Source organism: Protopterus annectens, chromosome 1.part2 (genome assembly GCF_019279795.1).
Source record: "Protopterus annectens isolate FY-2018-M chromosome 1.part2, PAN1.0, whole genome shotgun sequence".
NCBI lineage: Eukaryota > Metazoa > Chordata > Ceratodontiformes > Protopteridae > Protopterus > Protopterus annectens.
Window position 1 is genome coordinate 958744116 of NC_056727.1, and position 25082 is coordinate 958769197.

A 25082-nucleotide genomic window follows, 5' to 3' on the forward strand; every position below is an offset into this window, starting at 1 on the left:
ATATATATATATATATATATATATATATATACATATATCTGTGAGTAAAGCACAAATGGCATAAACCAGGATATTTGTATAGCTCAAATATATCAAATAACTAACCTAACATCATACATATATTTATATATCACTATCTATATAAGTTTGTCAATATAGAATACATAATATATATGAATGTATATTGTAACCATATGCATCTAAAACATAAAATATAAAAGATATATATAAATATAAAACATTTTCTTGTATATAATGGTAAATATATATATGTACATATAAAAAATATAAAAATATATATGTATATATACTGTATACATATAAAAAACATTCGTATTAACTGATGATTAATAAATAATTAATAACAATGTGAGCCTTTCTTATATCTGTTTACCCTTCTAGATTTCAAGATGGGTTTTAGGGGAACACTATCATTTAAACCATGTCCCCTGTGAGAACATAGTCTCAAAATCCATTGCAACTCTAGTGTCTCAGTTCGATTGACAGTATCGCCCTTTCTAACATTCTCTTCCACCACTTGTAATACCTGAAATAAGAACATATGTTGTGGTCCCTCCTTTAAAGTGTGCTTGGCTAAAGCACTATGTTCCATTTCCTTTGTGGTACAATATACGTGATCTCTGATTCGCTCTCTAAGATGTCTATTTGTTTTTCCTATGTAGAATTTGAAAGAGCATACAATATATTAAATTTTTAATATCACAATTGGCTTGAGTTCTCAGCTCCTATAACCGTCTCGTTTCTGGATGTCTGAAAAACCTTGACTCATCAATGCATTGACATTGGGCACATTTACTACATTTTCGTGTCCCTTACATCGTATTCAAATAGGGTTTAGGTGTATTGTTACTGCATAAAAGCTGTTTTATACTCTTCTTATTCTTATATATAAATGTTGGTTGATTCCCCACAATAGCTGTAGTATCAGGATCTGTAAGTAATATAGGCCAATTCCTCCTAATAATATATTGAATATTGGAAATGTTTTGAGTATATGTGAGGACCAGTGGTACGTGGTCCAATACAGATGGCTTCACATTTCTCTGCCTGGGCTGGTTGCTATAATAGGGGTGAGCTTTATTCCATCTCTCATGGGTCACCTCTCTACAAATCTGGGTAACCTCGTCTTTCCCATAACCCCTACTCTCAAATTCAGCTGCATGTTGACCCAAACGACGTAAAATCGTGTTCATCGCAAGATAATGAGATATCCTATATGCTTGACCCTTCACCACCCGTTGAAAAGTATATCTCGGATGCATGCTTTGTCGATGCAAAAAAGCTGGACAATAGCATGCCTTCCTATATAATCTAGTAGACAATGAATTTCCTGTTTTACTCACTTGAACATCCAAAAATTCAATAGAACTTGCAGAATATTTCATAGTGAATTTCAGGAAGGTGCTAGTAATGTTCAGGTAATTGAAAATCTCTATTAAGGTATCTTCATCTCCCCCCCAGACAAGAAAGAGATCATCCAGTAAGGGTAAATGCCAGTGTGGGAGACAGATCCCCATAATGACCGCCACGATAGATGCCTTTTTTGCCTATGAGCTTCTCACGACCATACGTCTTGTTCAATTTGTCAGGCGTTTCTCCAGAAATCCCATCATAGTAGGCTTTCTTCCCTTTCACTGTATCTTGAGAACCAGTGTCTTAAGCTTCTTGCTTAAGATACTGTTGTTGGAACTTCCTGGCCTGAGGGTCAGCCATCAGGGAAGAAGAAGAAGGTGAAAAAGGTAAGACTGGAATCTTCCTCTGTCCAGCCTCTGCCAGGTGTTTTATCTGAGGTTTTTACAAACCTGGAGACTCACCTGGCTGTGTTGTCAGATTCCTCTGCTGTGTCTGGGCTGGAGGCCAGTGGGATCTGGTGGGCAGCATGTCTATCGAGCTTTGCAGCTTCTGTTTTGGGCACTCAGGGAGAACCATGGTTGACTTTTCCCGAGGGGACGGTTCCCTATTAGAAGACTGAAGACACATTTGAAAGAATGCATCTTGGTCGAACTCAAAAGCCTGAAATGGCAAAATATCGAAGCGGCTTTTAAGCAAATTCTTTCCCTGGGAAAGAATTTGCTTGGCCGCTTCGTTACTTGGCTGTTTTTGGCACTGTAGTGCGGTCACAGAGTTGGTATATTTAAGTAGTGGGGGTGTGAGGGGACGAAGCCCCCCACTTAATGTAATGTTTAAAGTTTTTTTTTTTTTTTTTTTTTGGTTGGAACAGCAATTTTTTTTCCCTAGGAAAAAATTGCAGTTCTGACAGTTTGAAATTGTAAGGTTTCACTTACATAGGGTCAATTAATCACTGTTCGCTTTTTTAAGCATTCGGTGATCTAATATAGACCCCACGGGGACTAGGGGGGTTCCACATTTTCTTCTTAAAGAAGAAGTTCCTACTACAGTTGTGGAATGATGTCCTGAGTAAGAGTCTTCTCAGTTTTCTAGGACGGATGTCCTTTAAAAAAGAAACTGAAAACTAAACATGTTTCTTCTGCTCTTAGGGATCTACAAAGTGAATGGCAGGCCTTTACTCAGGGGTTATTTAATGCTTTACTGTCGTTAGGGCCTCCTCAAGGCAGTTTCGGTTCCTGATCCTCCTTGGTCCTGTTCTTCACCTAAAAGTCCCAGGGAATTGAATTCTTCTGAGGAAGACTTGGATTCTGATGAAGAATCCCTTACTTATTCTACCCAGATTCCTTCTCCTTTGGACTACGGCTCTGAGGAGGAGGAATCTAATTGTCTAGATACTCCTGAGAAAATTTCCTTTAAGCACACAGTCGCTAGGATGATGGAATTTTTTAAGTGGGATTGTGCCCAGGTTTCTGATATCCATAAGAGGTATTATGAGTTACTGCAGATGGAGTCTCCAAAACCTGCAGTTATTCATCCTCTCTTGGCTGCTTTACTGATTGTTTTTTTCCAGTGCCTCTAAAGCACCTGATTCTCTGCCCCCCTGCTCCCAAAAAGTCTAATGGGTTTTATAGGGTGCCTGAGGATTGTTTCTTTTTGTTCAAATGTCCTGCTGCTGACCCCTCTGTTTTTCTTTAACCTCTGATAAGCCATCTCAATTGCTTCCTTCATCCAAGTTACTGCTTTCTAACAAGGACAGCAGAACCATGGACAGGCTGGGTAACAAAGTTTATTCTTCGATTACTCTAGCTTTTTGGGCTATTATTTATCAGATCCATATATCTAGGTATGTGTTGGCTCTTCTTTCTCAGACTTGTCAGCTTTTTTCTGATCTTCCAGACTCTGAGAGTAAATCTTCTGCTCTTTTCTTGCTAGGGACTTCCTCTCAAGTAGTTTGTCATTCTATCACGTGTAGTTATGATGCGGCAGATGCCATGTCTAGGGCTGCTGCTTTTGGTTCAGTATTGAGGAGGTATTCTTGGCTTAGGCTTCAACCTTTACCCGATGATATTAAGGCTAAGTTGATGGATGCTCCTCTGGATAATAAACTTTTGTTTGAAAAAGCTGCTGCTGTTTTTTTAAGTCTCTTCAGGACAAGGGGAAGGCTTTATAGGAGCTTAAACCGTGGTTTCTGAAGTCAGTGTGGCTTCAACATGCGCATCCTCTAGACTTTACAGTTCCTCTTCTCCCTTGTCTCAAGAAGGAACTTCTATGGTGGATTCAGCAGTTGTCTCTGAATCCAAGGCTGCCTTTTCATCCTCATCTTCCCTCTCAGGTTTTGTTCACAGATACTTCAGATGTGGGGTGGGGAGCAATGTTTGGCTACCTGAAGGTTCAGTGTGTGGGATTGCCTTGTCAGCAGAAGGAGCACATCAACGTCAAAGAGATGAGCGCTCTTATGCTGGCTCTTCAGGCCTTTCATCCTCTTTTCTCTCCATGGCCTCTCAAGGTATTCACAGAAAATACCACATGTGACAAAAGGGAAATACTGCCAGCTCAGCTATTTGGAATTTTATAAATAATTCTATGTCATTTGTGAATATTGATATGATTCAGACAAAAGTGTGTGTAAAGGTGTAAAGTACTGAGCTAAAATGTAACCACAGCATGCCTTGCTGGCTTAGAATAGAAATGTATATAAACTATTGTAATCATGTAAATGTATATGTTTTAACAGTAAAAACTAGAACATAGAGGGTTAACTAGCAAACTTCAAGAAAATAAGTTGAAATTAAATTGTTTTACAATTGTGCTGTAAAAGTTATCTCTCATTTTCAGTTCAGTCGCAGACACAATGTCTAGAGCTAGAAGTTTTTGTATTGTCTTGGAATGAAAGTAATTACTGGGTTTGATATAGAGAAGTGTTTTATTGCTTTATGACTTCCTAGCAGCTGCACAGCTCTGAGCAAATATCTGAAGGATATGTATTCTTCACAAGGAGATGTCAAATGCTACACTGGGAGATTAGCTTGGGAACTAAAGTCAGGTGACAAAAAAGTGATGTCATCCAAGCTAACCCAGCAGTAAAATTTGATATTAATTTAAGAACTCTGTCAGAGAGAGACTGCGTATTTTGTAGTTTGTCTTTGACCTGGATACATCTACTCACTACCTTCTGCACTTGCCTTGCTGTAAGTAAGTTTTTAGGGCATAGTAACTATTTTAGATTCAGATAGGAATATAATAAAGTATAGCTTAGAAGTTTTCTTTATTTATTTCACACTGTCCTGCAATGTTGTTTTAAATATCTCCTGTTTTTTTTTAACGCTGAAGTTATTGTGATGATTTATTGAGCATTTTCTTGTTCTTTTATTATTTATTATTAAATATATTTAAACCTATTCTTGTGGCTGATATTTGTGAGACATATTTAACCTCTGAGAGTACTTGCATGTCTATTTGGTGACTCTGTACACGCCACTCCTAAATATCCTTGCTCTTGATCAGACTAGCATTTGGATAATAGTAAAATTACACAGTAGGATTGGACACCCTTTGTTAAGGGCCTTAAGTAGCTGATAAAGAGTTGGCTGGTGGCAGTCGGAACTACTGTATAGTCTGGGCAGAAGAGAGTATAGCTAATAAACCTGTGCCAGCCCTTCCCAGGTGCGTGTGTATGTTTGTATATCAATCAAATCTCAAATTGTGTACATGTTAGCTACTTGGGCAGGGACATGAAGCACTGGTTGGACAGAGAGGGTATTGGAGGTTTTGACTTGGCCACCCAGCTGAGATCTCAACCCTATAGCTGTGCCAGTGGGAAGTCTTATTGGGGATTTGGAGAAAGAGGGAGAAACCAGCCCCAGACTGACTGTGATTTCTGTGTGCTCTTAAGGGAAATTACACTTTACTGTGTGTGTTCTTGTCATCCTCCCAGTATGCACATTCTCCACTGTTGCCAGTGGTGAGGATTGAGGCTCCTTGATTACTGGGCCAGTGCAAGGGTGTCACATCACAGTTATGTGGTATATCAAAAATTAGGGTGAGGAGGGAACAAGATCTTACCTTTTTGCCGGCTGGCACTTTGGTATGGGATCTGGCTGTCAAATATCAAGTGACTCTTCAGGCAGTTTATATTCCTTCAGAAAGGAACATTGTGGCAGACAATCTGAGCAGGTTGTTCACGCAGTCTCATGAATGGATCCTTCACATGGATGTGTTTCTGGACATTATTCACCAGTGGGGTACTCCTCAAGTTGATCTCTTTGCCTCCCTGCTGAACAGACATCTTCCTCTGTTTTGTGCTAGAGTCCCAGGTCCTCTGATGTGGAAGATGGACGCACTCTACTTTTTTTGGAAGGGGATGTTTCTTTATGCATTCCTTCCCCTTCCTTTCATTCTGAAAGTCCTGTTCAAGATTCCATAGGATGCTCCCAAAATCTTGTTGGTGACTCCCTTTTGCCATGACAGCACTGGTTCTCTCTACTTCTGCATCTAGCCAAGGGCAATCATCACAAGTTACATCACAGTGTGGATCTACTCACATAAGGCAAAGGATCTCTCATCCATTCCCACCTGTCCACGCTTCAACTGACATTGTGGGTGATAGGGTTTTGATTCCTCATAAACACCTTTTTTCTGAGGACATGCTGCAGGTCCTGCAGGAGGCCAGGAAGCCTACTGCTAGGAAATCCTACTTATCTGAATGGAAGAGGTTTTCTATTTGATGTCTCCTCATAACCTGGACCCACTTGCTGTAGATGTTACTTTGGTTCTTTATTTATGTGAGTTGCTCAATGCTGGTTTGGCCTAGTCTTCTATTAAGGCCGACTTATCAGCTATTCTGCTTGTCTGCCTTTAACTCATCTGTTAGCATCTAGATTTGAGGCTAAGCAATTTCTTAAAGGCGTCCTTAATATTAGACCTCACAGGAAGCCTGTTCATTCTGGAGAAATTGACTCAGGATTGTTTTGAGCCTGCTGTTTTGTCTTCCTTGCAACATTGTTCTTGGAAGACAGTTATTTTGTTATCTCTTACTTCTGACAGACAGGTGTCTGAGTTGCAAGCCCTTATGGCTTGTCTGCCTTTTTTGATATTCCATGAGGACAGGGTGTCCTTGTCTACTAATTCTTCTTTTATGCCCAAGGTGGTTAATGAGTTGTCACTTAATCAGTCTATTAATTTGCGTATTTTTTTTTCCTCTCTGCAATCTGACAGTGAGAGGGTGCTGCATACCTTAGATGTGCATAAACAGCTCAGCTTTTATTTGGATAGGGCTAAAGTTATCAGAAAATCTGATCAGTTGTTTGTTTCCTTTCATCTTAGGTCTTTAGGATTGGCTGTTTCCAAGCAAACCTTTTCTACTTGGATTTCAAAGGCTATTTCTTTTTGTTACACTTTTCATGGTGAGAGCCTTCCTCCTTCTGTAAAGGCTCATTCTACTATGGCTGTGGCTTCTTCTGCTGCTTTCTTCAAGGGCTCGGACACTAATTCTTTTCTTGAAGCAGCTACCTGGACTTCTGTGCATACTTTTACCAAACACTACAAGTGGGATGGTAGCTCCAGAACTAGAGCTGGTTTGGCCATTCTTTATGGCTTCTTAGAGAGCTCTACTGCTGCTTTGCCCTCCCAAGTTTCTTCTTGAGCTTTGGCATGCTCCCATAAGTAATGAATACTGCAGTGGTGAATGTAAGGACATAGTACAGTTGTGTAAAATCTTGCCATAATGGCAGATGTCCTTGCCTCCACCACTGCAGTATTCACTCCCTATCTCCCTCCCTCCATGCCCCTAGTCTTTTTTCCTTCCTGGATGTGCAGGTTCTCTTTGGTTTTCCTTGGACTGGTGTACCTACTGGGGCAGTCAGTTCTGAGGATGGTACACCTGAACATTACCTTTATGCCCTATGTTACGCAAGGAGCACTTGGGTGATGTGTGGCGTACCTTAAAGCAATGGTAGGCTTTGGTAGACTGGCCAGACAATGGGCTTCATGGCAGGGAATCCCATAAGTTATGAATACTGCAACAGTGAAGACAAAGACATCTACTGTTATGGTAAGATTTTACACAACTGTACTTTGTGCCTGCTTGGTTAGCTATTTATTAAAAAAAATGTAAGACGGAAGCATATCTTGCAAAATATTTTTCTTCTATACTTTCCTATTTTAATGAATTTTGTTAAATATTGCATAGTTCTTATATTTTGTACTAGTTTCCCATGTAAATATTTACATCAATGGACTGCTAAAAGTTATAAACTTCTTTTCATAGTGTGTTTTTTCAGTTTGCAACTTTTTTTCATAGTGTGTTTTTTCAGTTTACATTCCTCTAATGGAGCCAATGTTCATTGTACATTTACATATATCTTGAAGTGATTTTTACTTTTTGAATTTGGAGTATGACGTGCACTAGGTATGTGAGTACTGCATCTTTAAGAATACTAGTATCTCTGGGGTGTTATGTTTTATGATCAGGGTGGGTCTTCAACTTTGAATAAAAGCTTTAAGTGGAAGCATCCCACTTGGGTTCATGTTTTCTATGCCTTTATATACTATCCTGTACTTTTACTAAAATATTTTCTTGCAGACCAAAAAATATCAGAAACAAAGGGACCAGAGACATCAAAGGTTCATTTTAGGACCTGTTCTTGGTCTTGCTGTTCTGTATTTGATGTTTCTCTAATGCACACCTTAGTGGTAGTCTGAGAAAGACTTCAACATGTAAGCTTTTCACTCTGCTAATTCCACATTGTGTTGTTCTTTTATTTTTCACTTTAGATGAAAATGCATAAAGTAGCATGCATTGATGACCTTACAGCTTCCAGCATCTCTGAAGTTGCAGGGAAAACTCTTAAAAAATGTCAAACACCTTATAGAGTAAATAACAAAAATGACTACTAGAAACCAGGTTATACTAAAACATTACTAAAAACCCTTTTGACACCACAGCAAGATGCCTTCAAGAGAGAAATAAAAATCTAGTTTTCAGCTGCCAGTTATTATTTCTGCTAAACCTCTCAGAAAAGTGGAAAGCCTAGGTTCAATGATCATGCGGACAAACCAGAATGAAGCTGTTATGCCATGTTTCTCCATGTCACAGGTGAAGATAGCATTGAAGTATTTAATATGTTTTCTTTTAAAGAAGAGTAAAATGACAAACATGCAGTGCTGAAAAGTAACTTCCAAGCATACCATGAGCCCAAGACAAATCTACATTATGTGGTATGCTAAGTTTTTCACAAGAAATCAAAAAGTCCAGACAAATACTGATTCTTATGCCCTGCATAAAACATAGATGTTGAAACTATGAATTAAATGAATTGTCTGACTCACTGATAAGGATGAAATAGTCTGTGACATCAGAAACTATCCTTTTACAGGCAGACTAATAAGAGGTGCTGATTTAATGTTGAAAAAAGTCATAAATGCATGTTGTGAGAATGAATTGTCTAATATGTAATTTAAGAACATTAGAGGAGAGAGAGAGATGTATGAAACTGAGACTATGTATGAAAACAAAGTAAAACTAAAGCCTGGAAAATGCCCAGGGTGTTCATGGATGGCACAGTGGTGCAGTGGTAGAGTTGTTGCCTCACAGCAAGAGGTTCTCCGGTTTGATTCTTGGCAGGGGTGCCTTCTGTGTGGAGTCTGTATGTCCTTCCTGTGTTTGTGTGGGTGTTCCAGTTTCCTCCCATGTTGCAAAGACATGCATCCGGAGCATTTCTCCCTGGACCTCTGCTAAAAATTGGCTTTGTTCCAAGTTGGACTTTCCCAATAAATAAGATGAATTGTTGTTCAGTGCTGTAAATATGTGGTGCTACCTGTGAACAAGAATAATTCTTTTATGAGGTCATTGATGAACTGCCTACATTCAAATAGAGCACATGGTCTGCATGCAGAAACCTGTGTTCCATCTCTACATTTACACACCGTAGGGACTCATGAATAAGAATAGTTCTTCTATCAGGTCATGGATGGACTGTCTGCATTAATAAAGAACACACACTCTGCATGCAGTAGGGAGTGCCACTTGACTTATCCCCACACATCTCCCATGCTCCTCTACCTAACCTATCATTGGGGTAAACCTGAAACAACCATGTTACTACCATTAACACAGCTGTCAATGAGAATGAGGGCAGTAGGCATGGATGACACAATGTAGATACTACACCCATGAAGAGTAGCAAATGACATCCTCCTAAAACACTCTCTTATATCTCTGCCTATCCCCTTGTATCTTATATAACTGCAATTAACCCCCAACTCAGCTGCTAAATAACTTGACTGTCTTATATCACAGTCTATCCCATTGTGTCTCATATAACTACAGTTAATACCCAATTCAGCTACTAAATGTCTGAACTCTCTTATATCTCAGCCTATCCCCTTGTGTCTCATATAACTCATCTTTAAATGTCGGAAACTTGTTCCTATAGGCTGTGCCTACCATTAATCACCATTACTAGTAATATTGGTTCTGACCTCCTCTTCGCCTCTTATGGTGTTGACTTCAGATGATTTTATACTATATGTGAGGCTAGGACATATTTGAATGGCAGTGTACAGTGGAGAACAGAGGTGTATCAGGTTTATTTCCTGGTCCGCTGTCATGGAAAAGGATAATCCCTGCCAATTTAAGCTTCCTTGCATGAAAAAGGAATGAAGCTCATTGGCAGGAGACTGTTGTTATCACTGTGTTGAAGAGACAAATACTTGTATGATAGCCATGGTTCCCTTCCATGTATAAAGCACTGCTATGGGATGTGTGTTTTCATCAAAGGTCAGGGGTAGTAATTTGTGTGCTATAGATATACAGTAGTGCCTGCATAACTTTCCATAGCTTTTGGAGTATATAAGCTACAATTCACAGGTTTGTGAAACAGAGATAATGCTGTAGATTCTCATTTGCATCCTTAGTACATTCCAGGAGTCATCCAGGTGCACAGTAGTTTATGTCACTGCTCAGGTGGGAGTTAAGACACTAATCTGAACTGCATAAGTCTCTGGTAAGTGGTATAGGCTGCGTGCCATTCTCATGTAGTTGCTCATTAAATTTATAAAAAGATCCCTCTAAAATAACAAAAGTAAAAATAAAAACAAAAATGCAGTTGACCACATGGCAGACAAAATGCCAGCAGGTAAAAAACAATCAGGCCGAAACCACACCCTGTGTAAATACAATGGCTCTAACATGAAATTGTGCAATACAGAGTTGAAAATCAAATCTGTGGATTATATGAAAGCAATAATCATTATTTCAGAGTGTGTCGGACAGAAAAGGCAGCAGCAACAGAATGTTAATGTGCCAAAGTCAAATTAGCATTTAAAATCTGAAATGCTTGAGTGCACAATTGAATGCAGCCTCTGAATAGTGTGCATATTAAATACTAAGGCTCTGCATTCATGAATGAGTAGAGTGACAGTGTAAATGTCATTAAAGCTGTAAATGACAGCCAAAAGGACCTTGGTGAGAGGAGGTATGCGCTTATGGAAAAGCAGTTATGTTTAAACTGCTTTTAGTGTGATTGCTGGGTCTACATTTAAAATGCTGCATTTAAATGGCAAATCAAGTAACTGTTATAAGATTGTACAGGAGGGAAGCCGGCATATTCAATATCACATTCCTGTTGAGTCTTTGAGCTGTGCAAAGGCAACTGCACTGCAAAAACAGTTCAATAGTGTGCCTAGGGTATAAGACTAAAAAAAGAGACCATATGCAAACAATCCATTCTAGTTAAAGAATGCAGAACGTGTGTCTGTAATGAGTACTCCAGTATATGTGTAGAGGCATAAATGACAGAACGGAGAGTCAGTGGCAAAGAATGACAGTAATATTTTGTGAAGCTATGTTCACATGTTGAAAAACGTTTGAATGCTAGTGATGTTTACAGGAAGAATCCCAGGTTAAGTTGCATCCTGAAGCCGTTTCTGTGATCCGTTCGTCAGGTAGATTACCTGTTTCTCTTAAATCTGACACTGATCAGGAATTACAATGCATGGAGGCATTAGAAGTAGTAGTCAAACAGACAGTCCATGGAATAGGTAACTGGCTAGACAGTGCAAGATGAACATTTGTACTTTTGCTTAAGACTCCAATAAATGGATCAAGAGGGAATGTTATCCTTTGCAGCCTATTGATGAATTAGTTGCCACAATGTTTTATGCCATTTTGCTTGTTTTTTTTTCTTCCTTTTTGGGCTTTATTTATTTTGTTTGAGTGTATTCATTTGTCTAGCTGAACACTTTAATCAATAAAGAATGTTATGAATTAAAAAAAAAGAAAATAAAGTTCTGCTGGTGAATAAATACATTTACAGTCAAAACACAGTACATAGGTTAGATAATCTGCCTCTGACAAAGTTTTCTGTTATCAGTGAAAATTTTACTTGACCCAATGTTTTACTTTATTATTTTGTACCATGTAAGCTGACAGATTTAAGTTGGTCCCCTTTAGTAAAGAAAACCACAGATGAAGACTTCAACAGCTACATAAAAGTCTTATGTGAGATTATTTTCAATGCTGGATTCAGACCAGGGATTTTGGCAAATCAAACTAGATGAAGCATGTTTCAAGTTCATTACATTTAATAAAATTTTAGGGATTTATAGAGATTTTTAAAACAGGGCTTTTGAATCTTATCAGCACCAGAGGAGACCCACTGTGTAGTAGCAAACCTGACTGTGAAGCTCAAATGTGTTGATAACATTGAGTGGCATTTTAATCTGGTGTGCTACAAGCCAGGAACGTGACAAAGAAACTGCTAGACTGTGGTTACAGACTTTGTAGCTCAACAAAGCCAAGTGTCAGAAGGTGTCACATCTTTAAAATGCATGCATCCTTACTGATGAAGGTGCAGGCAAATTTGATGCAACTATGGATGTAAATAAGCTTCTGACAAATCTCTTATATCATTTTTAAAAATGGTTAAATATCTGTCAAAGTTCATTCCACACTTGTCAGACATAGTGCCACTAAGAAAGTTGTTAGAGCATGATATGTAAGATATTGATCAGCAGATGAAGAGAAATGCTTTGATCTACTTAGGAGGTTGAAAACCACAACATCAAGATTAAAGTTTTATGATGTTACATTACTTACTACCCCACATGTTGGTGCCAGTTAGAAAGGGTTACATGACTGAGAAGCTAAAATATGTTGATAACATCAAGAGTGGCCTTTTAGTCTGGTGTGCTACCAGTCAGGAACATGACTTAGAAGCTGCTAGACTGGGGTTATAGTGTTTGTAGCTCAACAAAGCCAAGTGTCAAAAGGTGTTATGGATTTGAAATACATGCATCCTTACTGATGGAGGTGTAGGTAAAGTTGATGCAACTGTGAATGCAAATAAACTTACTAATATCTCTCTCATATAATTTTTGAAAATGGTAAAATATCTGTTAAAGTTCATTCCACACTTGTCAGACATAACAGTACCACTAAGAAAGCTGCTAGAGTGTATGTTATAATGTTGCTCAGCAGATGAAGAGAAATGCTTTGATCTACTAAACATGCTGAAAACTATAACATCAAGATTAAAGTAATATGATATTGCATTAGTTACCATCCTACTAGTTGATGCCAGTTTATAATGGTAAGTAGCACACTTATAGCAACATGGACCAGTTTCTTATGCAACTGGAACATAAATCTCTGTGTCACTTAATGGACAGCCAAATGGCTCATAGATAGGACACATGGAAATTGGGTGGGGGAATCCACTTCCACCAATAGGCCTGCTACTATTGGAGTTCCACATGGCTTGATACTGGTACCTCTCTCTTGTTTGGAATATACTTCTCAGAAGTCAAGGCAAATGAAGAGGGCCTTTAGCTGACCAGATTTACTGATGAGTGCAAGCTAGGTGCAATCGCTGAATCCCTCAAAGATGCAGATATCCTCTAGGAGGGCCTGACTAAGAGAAATAACTGCTGTCAGAACCACAACCTAAAACTCAAACAAACAAATGCACAATTATACCCTTTGGAAAGATGACCACCCCTGAAAATTACAACACTGACAACACTCATTTAATGAGTAGACCCAGTGGCAAGAGAATTGGAAACTCAGGTTGACAGTACCTGAACTTTGATCACCATGTGTCCATAGCAGTTAGAAAATCCTTCTATATGGTGCAAATTATAATTAAGGGCAAGATGTGCAGATCTAAGGAGATCATAGTCCCACTATACCTAGCCATTATTAGAACAATAATTGAGTACAATGCACCCTTTGACATGTACCTGACCTGACATTTGCAGCAGGTGGAGCTGTAAAAGAATCCAGCATGTAAATAAAATGTCCTATCTGGACTGCTTCAAAGTCCTGTTATTGAATGAACTGAGGGACAATCTATGCCTAACCTACAAAGCATTCTGTGATCCAGCCCTGACAGATCTGCTAAATATTTGCAAAACAAACAGCACTACAATTACCTATCTAAGGATCTAAACCTTTCTGTGACATAAACAAAACATGCTGGAGGGACAGGTATGTGTCTCAGAGGTTATCCCTTCTCTGAAACAGACCACTTCCCTAAGTTATTCCAATGCAGTTTGGACCAATGGATGGGAAATCTCAAATTTACCCCTGTCTTGCCACCTGTGGCCCTTACAGACAGGGGCAGTATGTAGATGTGCTAAGGCACAGGCATATGCCAAAGCTGTTCTAGCCCATGGGCATTGATAATTGGGAAAATTGGAACATGAGTGGCTAGGCTTAAAAAAGCTCTAGGGCTCCTAGCCTAATAACCTCCTGTGATCATATGAGCCTTTGATTAACAGGTAGACAAACTAGTCACAATCATAAAGAGAACAAAATGTTTGCAATAGTGTTTGACAGCTTTTGGATGGTAAGAGTTCCCTGATTATGTATGAGGAATGTACATGATCACAAGTGTTTTCAGAGCAGAGTGAAGGCACTTCATAGAGCATACCTGAGAGAATGCAAGGAAGGTTTGCTAGTGGAAGACTTAGAAGTGTTATGGTGATAATGTAATCACCAGTAACTGTGAAAATGCTTCAGCAGTCGAATGCCGACACCTGAGATTGCATAGAGATGCTACTTCTCTGTGATGTAATCATGGCAGGATGGCCAGGTGCTGTGAAACAAGTAAGTCTCTTCATCAAGCTATATTTTCTGCTCTGAGAATAAAAAAACAAAAAACAAACTGTCATTCAGGAACTTATGTTTAAAAGTGGCAAAGTCCTCATATACACTTCACTGAGCAATAAGATGTTATTAAAACTGAATGGACTTATCGTGGCATGTAAAGTGCAACAAAAGGACTTATGGAATAATGTAGTGGACTACTACATCCATGAAAATTAAGCAGATAATACAAATTATGATACAGATGTGTGGACTATGATGAATGTTTAGGAATCAAAGCAAAACAAAGGAGAAGCTAATTCCACATGAAATGTTTTCCTCCTTGCCAGTGGTTGAAGTTAGTTGCTGATCTATGTCAGTTTAGGAATTTCAGCCTCTTGCTGTTTTGACTACTTCTCAAGATATCTGGAAGTTGTTCCGCTAAAGGGCACTACAGTGCATTCAGTGATTATTACTGTGTTGAAGCCAGTGTTTGTCAGACATGGTATGACTGAGCAGGTAGTACTGACGATGGTATCTGATTTGCTAGGAATTTTAGTCTTTTACCAAAGATTGAGAATCTTAAGACATCAAGCCCAGTCCAGGATACTGACAATAAAATAGCAAAATTGAAAAAAAGGTCCAAATGGTCAAAATATTATAAATAAATGTGATTACTCTGATAAAATATACAGTTATTTGCCTTTGTTAGAATAACAGATTTCATCCTCACAAGCTGTTGACAGCAAGAAAGCTTAGATAGAAGCGTCTTGTATTATTTTATTTGATTATTCCAAAAAAAACACAAACAGCAGCAGAGTAGTTGTAGAGAAGGCAGTTGAAACAAAAGAAATCTGCAAACTCTTTCCATTTTAAAGGAAAAAGAGTGAGAATGTTTTTCATTCAAACTGTTGCATCATAAATGACAGTTACAAGCTACAGTGCATGTTACACTGCAGGAAATAACCTGCCGCCACGTGGAGGAATCACAGAATCTTGTCAAGCCTGCCAGAAATGGTTCCAGGTAAACTGATGAATCCTAACAGTCAGGACTTTCTAAGGTCATAGTGCACTCTTCTTCTGACTCTGAAAGTTTAGCTATTGAATTCTATCCTGCAATTAACTCAAAGTCTGTGCTGGAGCTACCTCAATCAGTAGGCATCAAATCGCTAGTATTTAGGGTTTCAATTACAAAAAATGGCATTTCAATCTTGCCTAGTCACTGAAAGTATTACAACTATTATGCATATGCATATATGCTTACACATACTGTGATAACACTGCCAAGCCCAAATTATTTCCTGTGTCTCCCTGTGGTAGACTTCTCAGTTTTTCTTGAGTCTCTCTTTCTATGGAAGCTTATAATGGTAGATGGACTTCTCAGTCTCCTCTTTCTCTCTGTGAGGAAAGTAAATTATGTAAATATTCAAACATTTGTTTTGTTTTCTTTCTGAAGAATATAAATGAAAATACTTAATTTGTTTATTGTATAATTTTATTTAATACCGGTATTCAAATTTTCCATATTTACTTGGGTAAAAAACACAATACCAGTGGGTCCCTAAGGGTCATTTGGATGGGTTTATTTCAACCATTTATGTATTTATTTACAACATGCTGTTTCACAAGAATATGAAACTAGAAACAAGGTAGGGTTTGAGTTCTAACTTATTATAGATGGTACAATTGCTCCAAGATGTGCAAAATAAAATGCTTCTTCAGATGGTGTGGTTATTGTGATTAATATGGATGAGACACCTGAGGTTTAACTTATGAGTCAATTATCTTGTTACTTTATTGAGTTCATTCCATGGTATCTTAGGGTGATTGTTTAGGTCAATAAGTTAATATCATAAATTATAACGTTGGAGCACTTTTTCTTTTAAACATTACTTAGTCTAGAAACAAACCATGGAATGGTTCAGTGTTTTTGTCCTTTTTATAGTACTTAGAGCACTTTTAGTTTGTTGTGTCAATAAGATCTCAAAGAGGTGATGTAGGGCATTACTGCATTCTATTTGTTTGGTGACTGCAGTACAGGCAGACTTTGCAAGTTACAGCAATTACAGTGAAGTGCTGTTTTAAACATGTGCTTGGTAACTCATTGTTTTTCCTGGTGTAACTAGAATGTCAGGTAAAGTCAGCGGTAATATTGTGATCATGAAGGCGGAATTTTGGTTTGTATTAGTTTTGATAGAGTATTGGTTAGTACCTAGAAGATGATGCACTTATTTTCTAGGAGGGGATTTGGATCTGGCAGATGGGTTAATGATTTGGTTTAGGTTGTAGTTAGTAAATGCTGGACATGCAGAATGTTGACTGTCTGTCACTTGATGATAAAGCGCTATACTATAATGAAGTGGTCTGAGTGAATGTGTATGGGAGTATCGTATTTAAGATGCAATTGATGGGATGTGTGGATGTTTGGGAATTATATTTTACTGATATGCATAGTTTTAAGTGACTACCAACAACATTTGTACAAACTATCCAGTTCAGCTTATGTTGGAGTGACTGGATGGTAAGGTGAGTATGTGGAAGTTTAATGTATTTATAATAATCATTAAGACCCTATACACTTTCTTGTGACTTTTCTAACAATGTGGTAGATGTTACAGCATTGTTATTTTTTTTCTCCAAATTTGATCATCAGTTGCTACTAGTGACTCTCAGTTATCCTGAACCCTCCCATACTCCTCCAGACTTAATCTGACCATGTTTCCATGTTTGTGGCTGGTAAGGAGAGCAAAACATGTCATAGTGATGCCAAAGGAGTGTTTTTTTCCTGGGTTTCTCCCTCTATCCCATCTGCACTCAGTAATAATAATAATCCTACTTGTTAACGAGATGTGCCCACTAGACACACAGTCCTTTTCTGGGGTAACCTGGGAGCAATGACTTACTCATGGTCTTTTAAGATGCAAATGAGGCCCGAGGGAGTCACACTCTGTACCATAGCAACTAAAGCTTACAACCTTACCCTCCTTGCCAACTGCCAGATATAACACAGACAGTAACACTCTGTGGGTGTGACATACAATGACTATCAGTGCTGCAATGCCTTTCACTTCAACAAGGGACTATCTTTGGTAGGACTGCCCTACACACCTACAGTTAATTCTACTCATTTGGTTCTCTGGTCACCCACCAGGGTAATCAAGCTACCTGAGTCTGCCCTGAGTGTGCATGCCTCTGCCCCCTGGATGGGCACTTCTCCTCCTCCGTACCTATGCTGTTACACATCTGAGACACAATTAAACTTAGGTTCCCTGGGCTATAGTGAGGGTTTTATCCATCTATGCCATTAGTGCAGGCAGCTTTGTATAATTGATTTTGGGTTTATGGGTTTATGCTACTGGGTTTTTAGTCAGGGCTCCACTATGGCTAGTATGTCACATTTATAGCAACAAGTGTAGATTTCTAGTGCACTAAATAACATGATATGCATTTAGTAAAGGTATTTTAAATCCTTCTGTACTGGGGTATGGTATCAGTGAGGGGCATGGGTTTAGTTAGATTCCACCAGCTATTAACAGAAAGGAAGTGGTAATTATTGTGATAATTTCATGTGAGGGGCAACTCATTTCTATCAGTTTTTGTTTTGAGTAGTGTTCCCAGTTTATTGTTATCTAGAATATGCCATAATTATTTGATAATGTTGGAAAGCGATTATAGTAGATTTCCACTATGTAGTGATGGTAGTCCTCTTGTAAACATGTTACTAATATCTAAATGGGCTTATCTTAGGTCGGTCATTCGGTTTCACAGGGGAGTTCTCAGTTGTAGTGAGTGTACATCAGGGTTCAGCTCTGAGTCCACTTCTGTTCATACTGGTGATGGGCTATTTGATGACCCACCACTGGACCAGTAATCAAGGAGCTTCAGTCTTCACCACTGGCACCTGTAGGGGGATGTTCACTAGGAGGATAACAGGTACACACACAGTTTTTCCAGATGCAGCTCTCTGCGTCAAGTACAATTTCCCTTAACAGCACACATAGGCCGCAGTCAGTCTGGTTCATAGGTTCATAGGTTAGTACTAGGCTAACTGCCCTTGTGAGCCATTTTAAGCCTAGCCAGTTATCCCCTGTGAGATTCAAACCCTGTACCTTGTGTTTGTAAGGCAAACACCTTAACCATTAGGCCACCCTCCCAGTGGATTGTTGAGAGACAGCCTTACAAGACTCTCTGCAAATATATAGAGCTGAGTATATTTTTTTGTATTATTCTGTATTATAGAGCTAAATTGTTACTTAAATATCTGTTGTCTTACTGTTCTGCAAATATACAGATATCAGTATATATTGTTTTGGTTATAGTTTGTACTGTGATTCCTCATATCTATCTCTGTTGAAACTGTCTTCCCCACCCCCCTCCCTCATTTTAGTTTCTATAGCTTGTGTGTTAACTCAAGGTTCCCTTAATTTGCTGTTAATAACAGCCTGCATTTAAAGTGGATTGTTGAGAGACAGCCTTACAAGACTCTCTGCAAATATATAGAGCTGAGTATATTTTTTTGTATTATTCTGTATTATAGAGCTAAATTGTTACTTAGACATCTGTTGTCTTACTGTTCTGCAAATATACAGATATCGGTATATATTGTTTTGGTTATAATTTGCACTGTGATTCCTCATATCTATCTCTGTTGAAACTGTCTTCTCCACCCCCCCTCCCTGTTCTTGGTTATAGTTTAAATTTGGTGGCTTTTGCAGTGCCCGCCCCACTGTAGATTTGATCTAGGACACTCCCCCAGTCCCATCTCTTTACAGCATTCTACCTAATAAACCCTTTCTGCACTTGCTTTTAGTCCTTTTTAATTTAATTAATTTTTTTCAAACTGTGTGTGGACTAATATTGCTACATACTCAAGTGTGCCAGCTTGCACTGCATGTGAATTGTTTTTACTACTGTTTTTGCTACTTTTCTGGGAAAAAAAAAATTCTGCTTTTACTGTATTTGTGTTTCTTCCTACTTTATTTTGCTATTGCGTCATCTTAAAAGTACTCAGTTGTATTTATTATTGCTTGGTGTAACTCATTCTAAACCTTTTAGTTTAAGCACTTGGGCTTCAGACCAGTTGTTTTACATTAAGAAGGTTTGTGGTCTGCACTGTAGTGGCAGAACAGGTAGCTTACATCCTTCTAAGTTGGGAACTGCTGATTGAGGGCTCAGTGTCTGTTATTCTAAAAGTGTATTAATTCTGGTTTAAGCACTTGGGCTTCAGGCCAGTTATTTTACATTAAAAGGGTTCGTGGTCTGCACTCTTGTGGGAGGAGAGGCTGGACTCTGCCTTTCTGAGCTGGGAATTTCTGGTTAAAGGCTTATAGTGCCTGCATATTTGAACTGCTTCTTACTGAAATTGGTACACCTTGTTTGCTGTAGCGTAGACTAGATCCAGGCCTGCTGAATCTAGCTTTGTTTGTATAACTTGAGCACTAATCCAGGCATCCTTTAAAGTATTCAATTGTATGTACTACTGCTTGGTAGTAACTTGATTAAAGTGTAGCTATCATTCTAAGTCTTTTGGATTAAGCACTGGGCTTCAGACCAGTTGTTTTACATTAGGAAGGTTTGTGGCCTGCACTGTGGTGGCAGGACAGGTACCTTACATCCTTCTAAGTTGGGTACTGCTGATTGAGGGCTCAGTGTCTGTTATTCTAAAAGTGTATTAGTTCTGGTTTAAGCACTTGGGCTTCAGGCCAGTTATTTTACATTAAGAAGGTTTGTGGTCTGCACTCTTGTGAGAGGAGAGGCTGGACTCTGCCCTTCTGAGCTGGGAATTTCTGGTTAAAGGCTTATAGTGCCTGCATATTTCAACTGTTTCTTACTGAAATTGGTACACCTTGTTTGCTGTAGCATAGACTAGATCCAGGCCTGCTGAATCTAGCTTTGTTTGTATGCTTGTTGTTTGTTTGCTTGTTATGTCCCTGAAATGCTAATACCACCTAAAACGCGGCTTTTCAGCACTTCTGTGGATCCCTAGTGATATCTGCATTGCTTACTGTACTTATTTCCTTGTTTCACTTAAAAGAAAGTTACTGTTTGTCATTTTTGCATTTAAGTTACCTGTAACACAGTGCATTTAAGTCACCTGGCACTTGCTCACTAAAGCAAATATATAAGTCAGCACTAAAAAATTAAAAGCACTACACCCTCACAAACTCTCCTTGAGTACCTTGTTCCCCATTGGCCCTTTTTTCAATTATAAAGGATTTCCCAATACTATTCTAGCATGTCCAAAGGTCAGTTGTCAATCTCCTCTCCGGTCCAGCTGGTGAATCTGGGAATTTTGAGGCAATGTTACAACTGCCTTATGTACACAGACAACCCTCTCCTCCTCCCAACAAATTCCAACACATGTGAGAGATGCATCCATATAGCCAAACTGGAGGCTAAGCTCTCTCAACTCAGTACTGGCGTAACCAGTCAGGAGGAGAAGGAAACCACACTCACTACAATTCCTGTCTCACATAGACCAACCACAACAGCAAACCAAACACATAAACACACAAAAACATGCTCGGAGGCTCTAAATAAAAATCTGCCTAAGCAGCAGAGACCTCCAAAGCAGACACCCAAGCAACCGCTACCCCAAAACAAAACACGTGCAACACATAGCTCACAAAGCCAGTGTGCCAAACAGTCACAGCCCTTAAGGCTAAACAACACACCTGATACACTTGTAATAGGTGACTATATCGTCAGGCACACTGACGTCCCGCTCACCAGGCTGAACAAGGAGAAGGTCACGGTGAGCTGCCTGTCGGGCGCTAGGATCCACCACATAACACAAGCACTAAGGTCACTCCAAGGCAAGTACAAATATGACTCAGTCATTGTCCATGCTGGTGTGAATGACCTGAGATGTACCTCCCTGGACTACATGAAAAGAGACATAGAGGAGCTCTCTGAGCATGTGGCCCAGGCCGGTATGACCCTGACCTTGAGTAGCATCTTACCCTCACCAAGAATGATGCCACAATATGAAGACAAGATGATCAATTTCAACAAATGGCTTAAGTTGTGGTGTCATTCAAAGGGGATCCAATGCCTGTCAGCCTGGAATGACATGCTCAACAAGCCACGATGCTTCACTAGGGACGGCTTGCACCTGTCACCCCTGGGCTTTTGGATATTGGCAAAGGCTCTTGCTACCCCCATAGTGCCTTTTTTAGGCAAGGCTCAAAAGACAAACCCACCTCCATAGGTATCACAAGGGATAAGAAACTAAGAGGAATGCTACTCAACTCCAGAAGTCTAAACCTCAAGATGCACGCACTCAAAACTCTCCTTAGCATGGAGAACATTGATATCTGTGCAGTAACAGAAACCTGATTCAAGGCTCCCGAGAGCACGCCAGCACTACCAGGTTATACCTCAAACCATGCTTTTCGGCCCCAAAACTTGGACTGAACCACAAAAGGAGGGGGAGTATCAATATTCATCAAAGATACCCACACCTCCTGGTTGGTGGCACAGCACGAAGCATCAGAGACTATTCATGTGCAACTAACAGTGGGTAAAACTGCCTTCCAGTTTATAGCCTGCTACAGACCACCCTCCCAAACCCAGGAACCCCACTCGGCCTTCCTGAGAACACTGGAAAATATGAAGGTCTCTCCAAACACCATTATATTGGGCGACTTCAACTACCCAAACATAGACTGGGAGCATTACTGTAGCTCCAACACCCTAGCCCAAAGGTTCCTAGAACTTATAAACTCATATGCTATGGAACAACTTGTTACCACTCCCACAAGAGGGGAAAACATACTGGACCTGATCATCACCAACATGGGGACTCTATGCTCCAAACCAGAAGTGTATCCCTCACTGGTAAGATCAGACCATAAACTAATCTCACTGGATATTCACATCCCGACCCCACCTCCTGCCCAGAAAACCACAGTGAAAAACTTCTCTAAAGCAAATTTCACACTCCTCAAAACTGAGGTGGAATCCTTCAAAGCCCCCGGGCCTGTGGAAAATACGGCCCAGACCGCAGAATCCTTTATAAATGCATTCTATGAACACCTTCAGGAATGCATGGATCATGCAATCCTAAATAAAACCAAGACCCAATCCTCCAAAGGCAGACGTCCTGTCTGGTGGACCCCAGCCATAAACAAACTATACAAAAGAAAGAGGAAGCTACTAAATGATAGAGCAAAATCCCAAAAAGGGAAGGCATCTCTGATCAGTATTAGCAAAAAACTACGGGCACTCATAAAATCGTCTAAGGCCAGTTTCGAAAGAAAAATTGCACAGGACACTAAGGATAATCACAAGGCTTTCTTTAGTTATGTTAGGAACCTGGGTGGGAATTCCCAGATATGCTCAGAATTAGTCCAAAATGACAAAAAATACACTGAACCCACAGACATTGCCAACATCCTAGCTGACAGGTTCAGCGCAAACTCCCCCCCCCCACCAAAAGGGCAAATATCTATCCCAGCAGAGTGCTGCCCCCCTCACATCTCAGTTGCTCAGGTAAGAGCCGCCCTCTCCAAAGCAAAAAACACAGCATCAATGGGACCAGACAGTGTCCCGGGCTGCGTCCTACATGAACTCCAAGAAGAGCTAAACCCAAACATAAAACTACTGTTCAATCTCAGCCTTACTACAGGATATGTACCAAAAGAGTGGCGTACAGCAACAGTGGTCCCTCTCCACAAAGGTGGTGCCTCAACGGATCCTGGAAACTATCGCCCCATAAGCCTGACTAGCTTGGTTTGCAAAGTTATGGAAAGGATCATCATGGACCTCATAAATAAAGATATTGGGGACCTACAGACACTGGATCCTATCCAGTTCGGCTTTGTTAAGGGCAGATCCTGCCTCTTAAACCTGGTTGATTTCTTTGAAACAGTCACCAAGGCCAGCCTACCTGGACCTCGCAAAAGCCTTCGATACAATACCCCACTCGGGCATTATAGATAAGCTCACCAGCTTAAATATAAACCCCTATGTCACTAAATGGGTTGCAAACTGGCTCAAGGACAGAACCCACATGGTTAGAATTGCTGGAGCCATGTCAGACTCCAAATCAGTTACAAATGGCATCCCACAAGGCTCAGTCCTTGGACCTCTCTTGTTCGGTATATATTTCTCAGAGGTACAGGCCAACATGGAAGGACTGTGGCTGACCAAGTTCGCAGATGACTGCAAACTGGGCGCCATAATCGACTCTCCAGCTGACACAAGCATCCTCCAAAACAGCCTCATAGAAACAGACAACTGGTGCCAGAGCCATGGCCTCAAGCTAAATGCCAAAAAGTGTATAGTCATCCCCTTTGGCAAAAACAAAGTGCCCACAAATTACCACACAGGTGGTAATCCATTAAGTACAGAAGAAGTAATTAGGGACCTGGGGACCCAAGTTGATAGCAGTCTCTCATTTGACAACCATGTGGCCAAAGTGGTTAGAAAAACATTTTATATAGCCCACCTAATCATGAAGGGATTCACATCTAGATCAGCGGAGGTCATCGTGCCTCTTTACTCATACCTCATCAGGCCCATAATTGAGTACAATGCTCCTTTTGGGATGTACCTTACCAGACACCTGCAGCAACTGGAAAGACCCCAAAAGTACCTCACCAAGAGGATCAAAGGGCTCAGACAGATGCCATATGCTGCCCGGTTAAAGAAACTCCAGCTCTACTCAGTGGCATACTGCCTGTTCAGGGGCGATCTGTGCCTGACGTATAAAGCCATGTCCAACCCGGAATTAATGGACATGCTGCACCTCAGAAAATCCAAATCCCATCGAGCTACATGCTTGAGAGACTTGAACCTTAGCACTGAAATAAATAGGACATGCTGGAGGGACAGAGTCATAACCCAGAGGCTCCCTTCACTCTGGAATAAAATCCCAGTCCAGGTTAGGCAGAGTCCCTCATTGACTCTCTTCAAGAGGAATCTTGATGAGTGGATGGGAGATCATAGGTTTAACCCGGGTATCACTTCTGTGTCACTGTTAGACAGAGGCACAGTATACTAACCTCGAAAAAGGGCATATCAAAATTAATTTAAAATGGGTGGCGAAAGCCAAACACATTCTGGCTAGGCTTATAAATGCCCTAGAGGCAGATAGTCTAGTATGAACCTATGAACCTATATCTTCAGCATAATGTCTTAATGACATTTTAAACATTCCCCATCAACTGTGATGGTTAGGAACATGAGAAAAGCATTTTAACTCATTTCGAAACAACCTCCACTTATTCCATATTGCCCACATGCATCCTTCGCTTCAAAAACTGAAAGCAAAAACTTTTACGCCAATTTCAGTTACCATACAAGTATACAGTAGTCTAAGATGCCACAGTGAATGGGATGTGCATCTTAGGTTCATAGTTTAGTACTAGGCTAACTGCCCCTGTGAGCCATTTTAAGCCTAGCTAGTTATCCCTTGTGAGACAAAAAAAACCCTGCACCTTGTGTTTGTAAGGCAAACACCTTAGCCATTAATCCACCCCAAAGAAGAGCAATTCGCTCCCCAGGGAGCAAGAAAACACTGCAGCTGGTGGGTTAACTGTCAATGTAACGCGAACTATTGCTGTGGGTGAGACTGTAGATCAGGTCAGGAGTGATGTCAGAAAGTGGATGGTGATTAGCAAAG